Below are 15,866 nucleotides of genomic sequence, written 5' to 3'. Positions count from 1 at the left end.
ACTGTTAGCGAGTTCATTTTCTCTTCTTCATGAAAAAGTATTCTCTAGTCACTTCGAAGTCCATGTTCAACTTATTAGTGACCAACTTTAATTGAAAATCCTTAGCAAATATATCTCCCTAGCATGCCTTAAAACCAGATGCTTAGGGCAGATGAGGCTCATCGGCCGTGGTTGGCAGCTCATCTGAAAGAAGGAAAACTATGATCTTAAACCTCCACTGCCTTGAACTATACCCACTCATGGGGGAGGCTTTGGGATTAAACCCCAAGGGAAAAGTCCAGAGCTGGAGTTCCTGAGGCAGTCCTACATTGAGTTCAACGCTGACTGGCAACTCCTGTGACACCACTGGTGCCAAACTGTGTCAGTCTCTGCCGTTCCTTTGGGTTTATCGGATGCGTGGAGAGGGGGAGCCTGCTGCCTGGGCAACAGCTCGCTCTCCATATCGTACTGCCCCAGCTTGTGTATCATGTGATAACTAGGACACAACACCCATGGTCGACCCAATCAATGGAGGCCGTCGTGCTGGTGATGCCACTGTAGCTAAGATTTTCATTTCACCTGTGCACACGTGGACTTGTGCAGATGACAATGAACTCAGTTTTGACATTGGTTTTTGCTCTAAAGGGCCAGTATAACTTGGAAGACAGGTGGAATTGGGTGTGGAAGGTTTGCCAAAGTTTTTACACTTCATAAGGCAGTCCGGAGATGCAAGTGGGAACCAGGAATGTGTGGAAAATTATAAGTTGGTTTAATGAAAAACTGGAGTAAATCCTTTCCAGCCCAGGACTACGTTTACAGAACTGTCTGCACTTTTAGTTTAAAAAACATCTGCAGTTGCTGGAAGTAAACACAAGAGTTTCAGCAGATGCTGGAAATCCAGAGAAACACACACAAAATGCGGGAGGGACTCAGCAGGTCAGGTAGCATCTGTGGAAATGAATGAATAGTCAACGATTTGGATAGTTATTTCATTCACCTTTACACTTGTGCACTGGAAATGACATTAAATAACCTGGAATCTTGAATTTTGTTCTGACCTTGTACCTTATTGTCTGCCTGCACTGCACTTTCTCTGTAGCTGTTACACTTATTCTGCATTCTGTAGAGATGAAAGTCCAAAAGCACGATCCTCCAGGCACAGGGATAGCATCTGCCCGACTGTCATCAGAGAACTAAATGATTCCCTGGTATGATGGATATTTGAGGTATGTGTTCTACCTCAATGCATTGTACATTCTCAATGGTTCCCTATTGAGTTCAGACCACTACACAACAGCAATCCATATATAAGATCATCCAACACAGCTTGGCGTTCAACGGCATCACCCACTCAGTACCAATCAACGAGCTTCTATCATCAGGGAGGAGGTTTGGGAGCCTGAAGGCCACACTTAATGCTTCTTCTCCACTGCCATCAGATTTCTGAACGGACATTGAACCCCTGGACATTTCCTCAGTATTGTTTCATCTCTTTTTATAATATTTATTTAACCGAATTCTCTTTATATATTGTTGTTGTAATTTATAGTTTTATGTATTGTAATACATTATTGCCTCAAAACAACAAAATTTCACGACATACACCAGTGATATTAGAGCTGATTCTGGCACGGACGTTGGCACTCAGCACGGACTTACTGAATTAGCTGTGCATTGTAATTATCCATTCATTGCGAGCTCCCAGCTTCTCCTTCCCCCCCACCCCGGAATGCACCTGGAACAGACTGCTGAGCTCTCTCACCGCAGCCGTTCCCAAATGGAACGTAAGGGCTTAGGAGTATAAGCGCCTAGAATCAGAATCAGGTTTAATATCGCTGGTGTATGTCGTGAAATTGGTTGTTTTACAGCAGCAAAACATAATAATAATAATAAAACTATATTACAATAAGAAAAATAATTCATTTTTTAAAAATTATATAAGTAGTGCACAAAGAACAAAAAAAGAAAAACGATAGTGTCCGTGGGTTCGGAAATCTGATGGCGGAGGGAAGGAAGCTCTCCCTGAATCACTGAGTGAGCGTTTTCAGGCTGCTGTACCTCCTCCCTGATGCTAACAACGGGAAGAGGGATTGTCCTGGGTGAGGGGGGTCCTCAATAATAGGGAGAGTGAAGTTATCCCCTCTGGTTCAGGAGCCTGATGGTAGAGCAGTAATAACTGCTCCTGGGTGATAACTTGTTTCTTGCAGGCATTCACAATAAACACAAAGAAACACAATAGAATCAATGAAAAACCGTACACGACGGAGACGTGTAAACAATCAATGTGCAAAAGACAAAAATAAATAATAATAATAATAATAATAATAACTAAGCAATAAATATGGAGAACATGAGTTGAAGAGTCCTGAAGAGCGAGTCCATTGAACGTGGAGCAGCGGAGAGCGCGGTGAGGCCTGGAACACGCCGTCAGCGGTGGTGTTGATGCCTACGCGATAAAGGCATTCAAGATGCTCTTAGATGAATGTGCAGAGAATGGAGGGACGTGGCCTCGTGTCAGCAGAAGGGAGTGGTTTAGTTCAGCACTTAAGTACTAGTTTAATTGGTTCGGCACAACATCATGGACTGAAGAGCCTGTTCCGGTCCTGTACTGAAGGACAGAGATGAGGAGGGGTTTCTTTAGCCAGAGGGTGGTGAATCTGTGGAATTCATTGTCACAAATGGCTGTGTAGGCTAAGTCATCGAGCATACTTAAAGCAGAGGTTGATAGGTTCTTGCTTAGTCAAGGTGTCTACGTTTATGAGGAGATGGCAGGAGAATGGGGTTGAGAGGGATAATAAATCAACCATGATGGAATGGTGGAGAAGGCTTGATGGGCTGAATGGCCTAATTCTGTTCCTGTGTCAGAATCAGAAACAGGTTTATTATCACTGACGTACTGTATGTTGTGAAATGTGTTGTTTTGCAGCAGTAGTATAGTGCATGAAATATACTATACATTACAATAAAAATATATATTTAAATTTAAAAAGTAGTGCAGATAGAGAGCAAAAACCATGAGGCTGTGTTCATGGGTTTATTGTCCATTCAGAAGTCTGATAGGGGAAGGGAAGAAGCTGTTCCTAAAATGTTATGTCCAAATTCTACTCCTGTGTCTTATCGTCTTCAGAGTCAAGTTTAACATCACTGACTGTTGTGAAATTTGTTGTTTTGTGGCAGCAGTACATAAAACACACAGCAGATACAGGTAGAGCATAGCCACGGTAGTATACTGTATACTGGTTCGCGTGACACTATTACAGCTGAGGGTGTTCTGGAATTCAGTTCCAGTGTCGTTCTGTAAGGAGTCTCTGGATGTCCTCCCTGTGGAATGGGTGGGTTTTCTCCAGGTGCTCCGGTTTCCTCCCGCAGTCCAAAGACATACGTGGTCGTTGTAAACTGCCCCATAATTAGGTTAGGGTTAAATTGTGGCTGTCGGGGTGGTGTGCCTCGAAGGGCCAGAAGGGCCGACCACACACTGTATCTTCTTCTTCTTCTTCTTCTTCTTCATGTGCCTTGCGTGTTACCTGCTTGGGCGATCATGGCTCTCCACACCGAACAATCCCTCACAGCGTCACTAAAATTTAGTATCCCTAAATAAATATTTAGCACAATGTAGGCACTTCAGCCCACAATGCTGTGCCAAACATGTACTTACCCATAGCCCTCTATTTTTCTGAGCTCCATGTACCTGTCCAGGAGTCTCTTAAAAGACCCTATCATATCCTCCTCCACCACTGTCGCCAGCAGCCCATTCTATGCACTCACCACTCTCTGCATAGAAAACTTACCCCTAACATCTCCTCTGTACCTACTATGTTGTGCTGAACCAAACAAATTAGTAATCAAATATCTTTGTATATATATCACAGTATATATAAAAGAAATGAATAGAGCAAAAAGAGAAGAATAGTGAGATAATGTAAGTGAGTTCACTGTCCATTCAGAAATCTAGTGGAAGAGGGAAGAAGCTGCTCCTGAATCACTGAGTGTGTGTCTTCAGGCCGGATGGTCCGGATTCTGCCCCCTATGTCTTATGTTCCACATTCTGGCTTCTGCAGTTTTTATTTGGATTTCTATTTCTCACCTGGAACATTAACTGCTCCCTCCTCCACAGATGCTGCCCGGCCAGAGTACTTCAAGCATCTTGTGTGCGAAGTTGCTTGGATTTCCCGCATCTGCAGATTTTCTCCCGTCTGTACTTCAAGCATTTTCTGCGTTTAATTACAGAAAAATACAAACCTGGGGCGAAAAGAAGGGAATTAAATAATAGGGATTAAAAGCATACTTCCTGGGTAGTTAAGGAGGAATTGGATCTAAGACCACATTCCTTGGCGACAGGGGGGTTAAAGTTGGAATGGGTTGAAAATTTAAAACCAGTCCTTAATTTCTTCCATATGTCGGCTTGGGTGTGTTGGTCTAGATAAGTACGGGCTGTGTTCAAGGCTGGGGTTTTGGACTCAAACTTTATGTCCACTTATCTTGTGTACGACAGATCTGAGTGTTGGGTGGAGCTGTGAGGTCTTCGGTGGAGTGGTGGGGGGGGCGGACGGCGAAGGTCTTACAGATCAGTACGGTTGGGCAGGAGCGATTCATACAGGCTGTGCGTCAACTCCTGGCCAGGAAAATTCATACTCTTAACATCCTTTTTTTAATCACACACACACTTACCCAAAAAAAAACTGGAGAAGGGAAAAAAAACGGCGGGCGCGTTGCCAGAGGAATTGTCTTAGAATTGAACTCGGAATACAGGAAACGAATATTCTGCCTCCGCCAACACTCCGAAGTTGTGGATGTGAAAGGGGAGTTTCTCGGCTTATTTTCTGTCCTCTGGCTTGCAGTTTGGAAAAGAAAACATTTTTCCCCCTGTTCTGCTGCTCCTAGCCGGCTCACTTCGGAGCATGAAGCTCGTCTGAAGAACTTTCCTTGCGCTCGGCGGTCGATCCTGAGGGAGATAACATCGAGTCTCTCTCTCTCTCTACGGGACCCCAGGTGAGACCGAGTTTGAAGCACTCCTCTCTAAGCTGCTGGCTGGTTACAGAGCGGGGTGTAGCCGGCGGTGGGGTCTGTCCCGTCCCCGGTGCTCCCGGTGTTGATTTGTCCGTGAGCGTCCACAGTCTCTGGTTAGCGACGGGCTAAGGGACTGGAGTGGGATGTTGTGGGTTGAATGAGGAGGTGAAGTTTTCACAAGTGGTGTTTCACCTGAAGGGAAAGTGTTTTAAGAAGGGGTGCGGGGGGGGGGATTCACAGAATGGGCAGTGAGAAGAGATTAATCGGAAAAGATTCAATATTGTCGATTGTTGCAAGGCCGAGATGGTGTGATTGTGGAGAGGATGTTTCCTGTAGTGGGGGAGTCCAGGACCAGAGGACACAACCTCAGCGTAGAGGAATGTCCATTTAGAACAGAGGTGAAGAAGAATTTCTTTAGCCGGAGAGCGGTGAATCTGTGGAATTCATTGCCACGGACAGCTGTGGGGCCAAGTCACTGGGTACGTTTGAAGCGGTTCCTGATTAGTCAGGGCGTCAAAGATAACGGGGAGAAGGCAGGAGAGCGGTTTGAGAAGGATGATAAATCAGTTGTGTTTGAGTGGCAGAGCAGACTATTTCGGATGAACGGCCCGATTCTGTCCCTATGTCTTATGCTCTTTATGTATCGCGTATACATCGAAACGTACAGCGAACGGCAATGTGCACATTGCAAACCAGCACACACCCGAGGCAAAGAGCTAGCCCAGGCCCGATGGACCCGCTGTGAAGTTTGTAGCTGGTTGCATCCTGCACACGTATCCGAAAAGTTTCCGACACCTCTCGCTATGGGGGAGAGTTTGTAGGGAGGCCGTTTTTCCTCCTCACCCCGCCAACACGTAGACTGTGGGAATTTCAAAGAGTAAAAAGGAAATTTATTATCAAAGTATACAACCCTGAGGGTTCCTTTTCTTGCGGGCATTCACAAGGAACACAATAGAATCGATGAAAGACTGCATTCAACAGGACGGCCAAAAACAATGTGCAAAAGACAACAAACTGCAAATAGAAAAGAAAAATATAAAAATTATAAAAAATAACCAATAAATATCGAGAACATGAGACAAAGAGTCCTTGAAAGTGAGTCCCTAGTTTTCGAGAACAGTTCAGTGTGGGGTGAGTAAGTTATTCCCTCTGGTTGAGGGGTAGTAACTCTTCCTGAACCAGGTGGTGTGAGTCCTGAGGCTCCTGTACCTCCTTCCTGACGGCAGCAGCGAGAGTAGAGCCTGGCCTGGGTGCTGGGGGCCCCGAGGATGGGTGCCACTGAGCTCAATAGTGGGGAGGGCTTTACCTGTGATGAGAGGGGTGAGTAGGGAGGGGAGAACACATCAGTCACAGGCTAGTAGAGTGGAGAGGAGTAGATTCTCCCTCTGGTGCTCATGCCCTGGTCTTTGGAAGGGATGTTGTTTTAAACCCGGCTCTGAGCGAGGCTGTGATCGGACCCATTTCCTCATCAACTGTCACCCGCTGCCCCTACACTAGAGATTCATTGGCCGTTTGCAAGTGTCCCTCCCCGTCTCTCTCCCCATTCTCTTCCTCCCTCTCACCCCCTCGCACCCCCCTCTAACCCCCCTCGATAACCCCCTCTAACCCCCTCTCACTCTCCCCCTCACTTCCCCTCACGCCCCCCTCACCCCCTCCCTCTCTCCAAACCCCCTCTCTCCAACCCTCCTCTCTCACACCTCTCTCTCTCCCCATCTCTCTCAACATACCCATCTCCACCCTCTCACACCACCCTCTCTTCCTCTCTCTCTTTTGCCCTACTCCCCCTCTGTCTCACCCCTCTCCCCTCCACCCTCTCAACCCCACTCTCACCCTCTCCCTCCCTGCCCCGCCCCCCCATCTCTCCCTCTCTCTCTCTCTCTCTCTCTCTCTCTCTCTCGCACTGTGGATGGTGTTATTACTGTTACTGCTCAAGTAAAGAGAACGTTTGTCATGGATTGGTTTGGCCCTTGTTTGGGATCCAAGTATCTCAATGAAGATTAATCCTGGAGTTTGGCATGTGTGCAGTAGACAACTTCTAAAACCAGCATTTCCAAAGGCCCAGCTGGAAGCAAAAGGCTTCAACAGGGCATTAAAAAGATCAGTGGTGGTGTCCGAGAGTTACCCTGCAGGACCTACTGTCTTCAGAACTGCTCCACCATGTCAGGCCCGCTCCCACTGACACCTCCCAGCTTGCACGTGTAGGCACTTTCCAATCTCTACCCAGCCAACAGGGTTCAGGAGTCCTGACGAAGGGTTCCGGCCGAAATGTTGACTGATCATTTCCACGGATGCTGCCCGATCTGCTGAGATCCTCCAGCGTGTTGTGAGTGTTTCTTTGACCCCAGCAACTGCAGAGTGGTTTGCGTTTAGGGTTCACCTGCCGCTCATTCCTGACTCATCACCTGCAGCCTATATTAACCCAGCTCTCATCCACAGTCCTTGTTCACTCATCGAACCAGCCAGCCTCACCAAGCTGCTCCCAGCCTTCACTCTCCTGGCCTAAAGTTTACTCTGTTGCCTGTTGTGTTTGGTTTCTGTTCTCTCTCATTTTGATGTCTTTTGTGGCTAGTTATTTTGTGGCCCATTAGTAAAGTTATCATCTGTTTTTGGATCACAGTCTGTCCATCAAGACCACATGCTCCCTCTTTAAGGACACCTGGGCAGGCACCTAATCCTGGAAAAGGAGCAGGCCATCGGCTTGGGCAGAGCCCTCGACTGCCCACCCCATGGACCCATGAATGGTTCCCTTGGGCAGAGCCCTCGACTGCCCACCCCATGGACCCATGAATGGTTCCCTCGGGCAGAGCCCTCGACTGCCCACCCCATGGACCCATGAATGGTTCCCTTGGGCAGGCCCAGGAGCAAGCCGACTAGTAGATACTCCAAGCAGCCTGCACCCCACCCCCTCTGTCCTGGGTGACTATAAAATCAGGAGCGTGGGGCTGACGTGCAGACAGAACTTGAGCAGCAGCCCCTTCAGATGCTCAAACAGGGGCTGCAACCTCTCACACTCCATATAAGTGAGGTACTCTGACCCCTCCCTGACCACTGGTGGATGGGGTTTCAGTGAACTGGCTCGATACTGCCCGAGGCAAATAGTCCATCCCAGGTCTCCAGTGTACAGGGGAAGGTCCTCTGCAAAAAGGGGTCTCCACTGGGGACTCAGTACCACCCCTTTTCTTTAACAAAACTACGAAAGTTTATTTACATGCCAAATACACAAAGTACAAACATCAGTCATTTACAACACTGTGAATAAATTCAAATTAAAAATGATTAGTACTGTCTATAAAACAGTCAGTTCCCTGGGGGACCCACTGCTCTGGAAATTCCCCTCTGTGTCCATTGTGACCACATGTTCCCTCTCCAGGAATTGCCAGGCACAAACGTATCCTTGGAAAAGGGGCAGGCAGTCGGCCCTGGCAGAGCCCCCGACTTTCTGCCACCTAGACCCGTGAATGGCCAACTTGGCCAGGCCCAGGAGCAAGCCCACCAGGAGATCCTCCTCACGATCTACCCCCCTTCCAGACTGTTTGCCGTTCTACAAGGAGCACAGGGCTGAAGTGCAATCAGAATCTGAGCAGCAGCCCCTTCAGATACTCAGACGGGTACACTGACTCCTCCCCGACCACAGAGTGAACAGGTGGACGGGGTGTCAGTGAACGTGTCCAAAAACCTGTTGTCCAGTACTGCCCAATGCAACACCTTCCACCCCAGGTCCCCAGCGTACAGGGGGAGGACCACCGCGTAAAGGGGACTTTACATCTCTCACGATTCCACCATTTTAATTCCACATCCCATTCCCATTCTGACATGTCTATCCACGGCCTCCTCTACTGTCAAGATGAAGCCACACTCAGGTTGGAGGAACAACACCTTATATTCCGTCTGGGTAGTCTCCAACCTGATGGCATGAACATCGACTTCTCTAACTTCCGCTAAGGCCCCACCTCCTCCTCGTACCCCATCCGTTATTTATTTATATACACACATTCTTTTTTTCTCTCTCCTTTTTTCTCCCTCTGTCCCTCTCACTATACCCCTTGCCCATCCTCTGGTTTCCCCCCACCCTTTTCTTTCTCCCTAGGCCTCCTGTCCCATGATCCTCTCATATCCCTTTTGCCTATCGCCTGTCCAGCTCGTGGCTCCATCCCTCCCCCTCCTGTCTTCTCCTATCATTTTGGATCTCCCCTTCCCCCTCCCCCTCCCACTTTCAAATCCCTTACTCACTCTTCCTTCAGTTCGTCCTGACGAAGGGTCTCGGCCCGAAACGTCGACTGTACCTCTTCCTAGAGATGCTGCCTGGCCTGCTGCATTCACCAGCAACTTTGATGTGTGTTGCTTTTCTGCCTCTCCTACTGTGTTGCCCTCCCTCAGTAGAAACCCTCCCACAATATGACTCTTCCTCAGTACCACACCTCACAGAGTGGCCCCCCCCTCAGAACATCCCTCCCAGAATGCAGCCCTCTCTCGCACTGTGGGAGAGTCTCAGAATCGAAGTCAGGTTTAATATCACTGCTGCATATCATGATTTTTATTGTTTTGTAGCATCAGTACAGTGCAATGCATAATAAAAAAAATGATAAATTAAAATAAGTGTATATAATAAATTAAATTAAATTAACTGTGCAAAAATAAAGGAAAAAGCACTGAGCTAGCATTTATGGGTTCATTGTCCATTCAGAAATCTGATCGTGGTGGGGAAGAAGCTGTTCCTGAAACGTTGGATGTATTTTTTTATTTATTCATTTTCCGGGCTGTAAGCGTCGGCAGCTAAGCCAGCATTCATCGCCCATCCCTTGTTGCCCTTGAGAAGGTGGTGCTGAGCTGCCTGTTCAGGTTGCTGTGCCTCCTCCTTGGTGGTAGTAATGAGAAGAGGGCTTGTTCGGGATGATGGAGTCCTTGACAATGGATGCTGCCTTTTTGAGGCATCATCTTTTGAATGTGTTCTGGACGCTGTGGAACCTCGTGCCCATGATGGAGCTGACTGAGTTTACAACTTTCTGCAGCTTTTTCCGAGCCTGTGCCGTGGCCCCTCCGTACCAGATGGTGATGCAGCCAGTTAGAATGCTCTCCACTGTACATCTGCAGAAATTTGCAAATGTCTTTAGTGAAGTGTGAGTCAGTGTTACTCAGCAGTGTGGAGCTACCACATGGTGGGTGCCTGCTGCCCAACTGTGGAACAGCTGGAGACCCAACGTGAGTAACTGGCTGAACATGTCCACCATCCACTGGAACTCAAGACTCAGAGACGACCACAAATTTGGGACGACCACGCCTCGGTTACAGTCCATACTCTCCACCGCAACATTCCCCATCCCCATCGGGAGAACAGTTTGACTCTTCCAGGAGTCCTGAAGGTCCCCATTCTTCACTGAGAGAGGTCCTCATAAATCCCCACCTTCCCTCCATGCCCTGACAACATTCTTTAATACCAATGTCATCCCAGGACCTGTGGGAGGGGCAGTGCCCACCCTGAGTGATGGGGAGAGATTGTCCAGGGACTGATTCCTGGAAATATTGAAGACTGAGGGATGACCACAGAGAGGTGTGTAAGACAATGAGGTGTACACACACAGTCCTTTTCCCAGGTACAGACAATCACCACGAGAGATGTGTAAAATAACGAGGTGTACACACACAGTCCTTTTCCCAGGTACGGACAATCTCCATGATAGAGCATAGAGCTCCAATGAGGATCATAAAGAGAGCTTTTAGCACAAATGGGCTTCATAATTAGAGTATTGAATTCAGGAGATGGGATGTTAGGTTGAAGTTTGTTAAGATGTTGGTGATACCTAATTTGGATTACTGTGTGCAGTTCTGTTCACCTACCTACGGGAAAGATGTAAATAAGATTGAAAGAATGCAGAGAAAATTTACAAGGATGTTGCTGGGACTTGAAGAGCTGAGTTACAGAGAAAGATTGAACAGGTTCGGACTTTATTCCCTGGATGTGGGGGTAGAAGGGTGGGTTGGCAAGTTTGCAGACGACACAAAGGTTGGTGGTGTTGTGGATAGTGTAGAGGATTGTCGAAGATTGCAGAGAGACATTGATAGGATGCAGAAGTGGGCTGAGAAGTGGCAAATGGAGTTCAACCCGGAGAAGTGTGAGGTGGTACACTTTGGAAGGACAAACTCCAAGGCAGAGTACAAAGTAAATGGCAGGATACTTGGTAGTGTGGAGGAGCAGAGGGATCTGGGGGTACATGTCCACAGATCCCTGAAAGTTGTCTTACAGGTAGATAGGGTAGTTAAGAAAGCTTATGGGGTGTTAGCTTTCATAAGTCAAGGGATAGAGATTAAGAGTCGTGAGGTAATGATGCAGCTCTATAAAACTCTGGTTAGGCCACACTTGGAGTACTATGTCCAATTCTGGTCGCCTCACTATAGGAGGGTTGTGGAAGCATTGGAGAGGGTACAGAGGAGATTTACCAGGATGCCTCCTGCTTTAGAGAGTATGGATTATGATCAGAGATTAAGGAAGCTAGGGTTTTACTCTCTGGAGAGAAGGAGGATGAGAGGAGACATGATAGAGGTATACAAGATAATAAGAGGAATAGATAGAGTGGATAGCCAGCGCCTCTTCCCCAGGGCACCACTGCTCAATACAAGAGGACATGGCTTTAAGGTAAGGGGTGGGAAGTTCAAGGGGGATATTAGAGGAAGGTTTTTTACTCAGAGAGTGGTTGGTGCGTGGTATGCACTGCCTGAGTCAGTGGTGGAGGCAGATACACAGTGAAGTTTAAGAGTCTACTAGACAGGTATATGGAGGAATTTAAGGTGGGGGGTTATATGGGAAGCAGGGTTTGAGGGTCAGCACAACATTGTGGGCCGAAGGGCCTGTACTGTGCTGTACTATTCTAAGTTCTATGAGTATAAGAGAATGAGGAGAGGTTTGACAGAGGTATACAGAATTATGAGGGTATAGATAGGATAAGTGCAAGCAGGCTTTTTTCCATTGAGGTTGGGTGAGACTACAACTGGAGGCCATGGGTTAAAGGTGAAAGGTGAAATGTTTAAGGGGAACCTGAGGGAAAACAATTTCACTCAGAGAGTGGTGAGAGTGTGGAATGAGCTGCCAGTGCAATTTACACAGAGTGGTGGGTGCCTGGAATGTGCTCCCTAGGAGGTGAAGACTACTGAGGTTCTTAGGACAGCATGGTAGATTAATGGTCAGCATAACGCTTTACAGCCCCAGCAGAAGATCGGGGTTCAATTCCCACTGCTGTCTCTGAGGAGTTTGTACGTTCTCCCCGTGACCCGGTGGGTTTCCCTCGGGTGCTCCAGTTTCCTCCCACCTTCCAAAGATGTAGAGGTTCGAGTTAGTGAGTTGTGGGTGTGTTATATTGGCGTCAGAAGCTTGGCGACACTCGTGGGCCGTCCCCAGCACAATCCTCAGACTGTGTTGGTCGTTGATGCAAACAGGTACTTCACTCTATATTGCAATGTTTTGATGTATGTGTGACAAATAAAGCTGACCTTTCATTTTGAATATGCAGGAAGTGGACATTGTATGGGCAGAAGGAATTAATTTCGTTCACGATTCAACATTGTTTAAAGTCACTTCCAGTACACAAGTGTAAAGGAGAATGAAATAATTGTTACTCCGGATCTGATTCAGAACAAATAAAACACAGTAAGATAAAGACCACAATAATAAAAAACACAATAAATATAAATACATTAGCTTGTATATATGGATTGACTGTATGTCCATAAAGTGATGCTGGGCACAGGAGTGTCTGTACATGAGGTGACTCTGACAGGAAATGATAAAGTAGTGGTGGTGGGGAGTATGGAGGGGTGAGATAGTGGGTGGAGGTGTTGATCAGCCTTACTGCTTGGGGAAAGTAACAGTTTTGAATCTGGCAATCCTGGCGTAGGTGCTACATAGCCTCCCCCCTGATGGGAGTGGGACAAACAGTCCATGAGCAGGGTGGGTGGGATCCCTCATGATGTTACCAGCCCTGTTCCAGCACTTTTCTGTATAAACGTCTTTGATGGTGGGTAAGCTGGTGTCTGCGATGCATTGGGCAGTTCTGACTCACCGTTGTCGAGCCTTCCTGTCCGCTGCATTTGATTACTAATTTAACTGGTTGGACACAACACTGTGGGCTGAACAGTATATTCCTGCGCTGTACTGCTCTATGTTCTATAAGTCTTCTGCAGCTTCATGTTCCCTGGCGTCAGTGACCTCAGAGCTGCCAATGCCCAAGTCCTCGTGTACCACAGCACCTACGGCCACAGCTCTCCCATCTCGAACCGCAGCTCAGAATCAGCCTATTATCACCAAGGTATATCATGAAATTCATAGTTTTGCAGCAGCAGTACAACGTATACAAATTACTATATGTATGTGTGAGTCTAAGGCCAGAGGGCACAGCCTCAGAATAGAGGGATGTCCATTTAGAATGGAGATAAGGAGGAATCTCTTTAACCAGAGAGCGGTGAATCTGTGGAATTTGTTGCCACAGGTGGCTCTGGAGGACAAGACATTGGGGGTATATTTAAGGCAGAGGTTGATAGATTCTTGATTGGTGGGGACACGAAGGGATACGGGGGGGGGAGGCAGAAGATTGGGGCTGAGAGGGAAAATGGATCAGCCATGGTGAAATGGTAGAGCAGACTTGATGGGCCAAATGGCCTAATTCTGCTCCTATGTCTTATGGTCTTATATATATATATCAAAGCTCAAAGTAAATTTATTATCAGAGTACGTATATACCACCAAATACAACCCTGAGGTTTGTTTTCTTACGGGCATTCACAGTAAATACAACAAACACCATAAAATCAATGAAAGATCACATCCAACAGGGTAGACACAATACCAGGGTGCAAAGTCACCTAACTGCAAATACAAAAGAAACAAAAAAAAGCAATAAATATCAAGAATAATTGAGTAGTGCAATAAGAAAGCAAAATAGTGAGGAGATGTCCATGGGTTCATTGTCCGTTCAGAAATCTGAGGGCCGAAGGGCAGAAGCTGTTCATAAACTGTTGAGTTTGTGTCTTCAAGCTCCAGTACCTCCTCCTCGATTAGGAAGGAGAAGAGCGCAGGTTGGGAATGGTGAGGGTCCTTAATGGCGGATGCTGCCTTTTGAAGATGCCTTCAGCGCTGGGGAGGCTGGTGCCCACGGTGGAGCCTGCGGGGTCTACAGCCCTCCGCAACTTTTTCCGAGCCCCCACACCACTCAGTGACGTAACCAGTCAGAATAATCTCCAGTTTGCTGGAGTCTTCAGTGACAACCGAAATCTCCTCAAACTCCAAATGAAATGTAGCCTGCGGCATGCAGACCCATCCCCCACCCTCACGCACACCAAACCCCCTACCCTAGTCCAGTCTGCGCTGTTCCTCTTGTCTCTGTAATTGATTTTGTGGCATTTTCCAGAGCTTGTTTACAGATATGGCCAGGCAGGAAGCAGGAGAGAGAGAAAAAAAAACAGAGTATGTAATCCCTCTTCCCACCAACATTCAGTCTCCCTCTAATCCTCACCTCCTCCACTTCGCTCCTTCTCGGTATTCCCCACCCAGCAGCTGGTGGATGAGCCCCCATTCTCCAGGCACCAAGTTTGGAATTCCACCTAAACCTCGCTCTTTAAAGCTTCGTTTGGATCGAGCTGCTGGCTGCCTGCCTTGCTATCTTTCTGTCTGGCTCAGTGTCGATCCTGAGAACAGCCAGCAGAGTTTTATGGCAAGAAAGAGAGGGAAGTTTGGAGTGAACTGTGACTAGAGAGAAACCATGTGAGCTCTGGAGAGAGAGAGAGAGAGAGAGAGAGAGAGAGACAGAGACAGAGACAGAGACAGAGACAGAGAGAGGGAGAGAGAGAGAGAGAGAATGCAGGAACAATTTCAGAAACAGAGAGAGAACACAGAAGCAAATTCAGAGAGAGGGAGAGAGAATTCAGGAGCAAATTCAGACAGAGAGAACGCAGAAGCAAATTCAGAGAGAGGGAATGCATGCAGGAACAAATTCAGAGAGAGAGAGAGTGAATGTGGAAGCAAATTCTGAGAGAGACAGTGAATATGGGAGCAAAATCAGAGAGAGAGAATGCAGGAGCAAACTCAGAGAGAGAGAGTGAATGTGGGAGCAAGTTCAGAGAGAGTGTGAATGTGGGAGCAAATTCAGAGAGAGAAAGTCCAGGAGCAAATTCTGAGAGAGAGAATGAATGCAGGAACAAATTCAGAGAGAGAGAGAGAGCAAGGGAGTAGATGCAGGAGCAAATTCTCATCAGTTAATAGCTCATCAGGGGTGATTGATAAGTTCGTGGCCTAAGGTAGAAGGAGTTGAGTTATTAACTTCAAATTTTCTGCATAATCACTTAAAGAGTTGACCTGCATGTGCATGTAACGAGAGCTGTATAACTCATCCCCTTCCACCTTAGGCCACGAACTATCAATCACCCCTGCTGTGGACACTTTCTGGAGGTCCAAGATCCGTATGCTCCACGACCGCTGGACTAAGTGTGGAAGTGTAGGAGGAAACTATGTTGAAAAATAAATGTGCTAGGCTTTCTAAAATTGACTCCTTCTACCTTAGGCCACGAACTTATCAATCACCCTTTCTTTCTATATATCTAATATATATGTATAGATTGTACATTCATAAAGTGACACTAGGCACAGTAGTGTCTATTTATAGACATTGTTGGTCGGAGTCAACCATAGATGTTGTGTCCTAGCTGTCTATGTGATTCGCAGGTCAGGGCAGTACGATATGGAGAACAAGCTGTTGCCCAGGCAGCAGACTCCCCCTCTCCATTCAGCTGATTAATCCCAAAAGAACAGCCAAGACCAATATAGTTCGGCACCAGCAGCATGGTACGAGTTTAGGGGCTCCAGCTCTGGATCTTTCCTCCAGGTTTACTCCCAAACC

The 15,866-nt window shown here is 47.2% G+C and overlaps 1 protein-coding gene and 1 long non-coding RNA gene across 2 annotated transcripts in view; one reads left to right on the top strand and one right to left on the bottom strand.

Annotated features, from left to right (window-relative positions):
* The window catches only part of LOC140200587 (uncharacterized), a 36,522-nt gene extending 31,320 nt beyond the window's left edge, over positions 1 to 5,202 (bottom strand). The window contains exons 1-2 of the long non-coding RNA XR_011886667.1: positions 4,648 to 5,202; positions 4,064 to 4,218 (exon numbers count right to left, since the gene is read on the bottom strand). This is a non-coding gene — a long non-coding RNA (uncharacterized lncRNA). The remainder of the gene's footprint in view (positions 1 to 4,063; positions 4,219 to 4,647) is intronic.
* pdgfrb (platelet-derived growth factor receptor, beta polypeptide) overlaps positions 4,507 to 15,866 on the top strand; it is a 108,426-nt gene continuing 97,066 nt past the window's right edge. Inside the window, exon 1 of the mRNA XM_072264123.1 lies at positions 4,507 to 4,968. The gene's annotated coding sequence lies outside the window, so the exon portion shown is untranslated. The remainder of the gene's footprint in view (positions 4,969 to 15,866) is intronic.

The sequence above is a fragment of the Mobula birostris genome, chromosome 7 (genome assembly GCF_030028105.1).
Source record: "Mobula birostris isolate sMobBir1 chromosome 7, sMobBir1.hap1, whole genome shotgun sequence".
In the NCBI taxonomy this organism is placed as follows: Eukaryota; Metazoa; Chordata; class Chondrichthyes; order Myliobatiformes; family Myliobatidae; genus Mobula; species Mobula birostris.
Note: the sequence above shows the minus strand (reverse complement) of the source record. Positions and strands in the feature narration are given on the sequence as shown.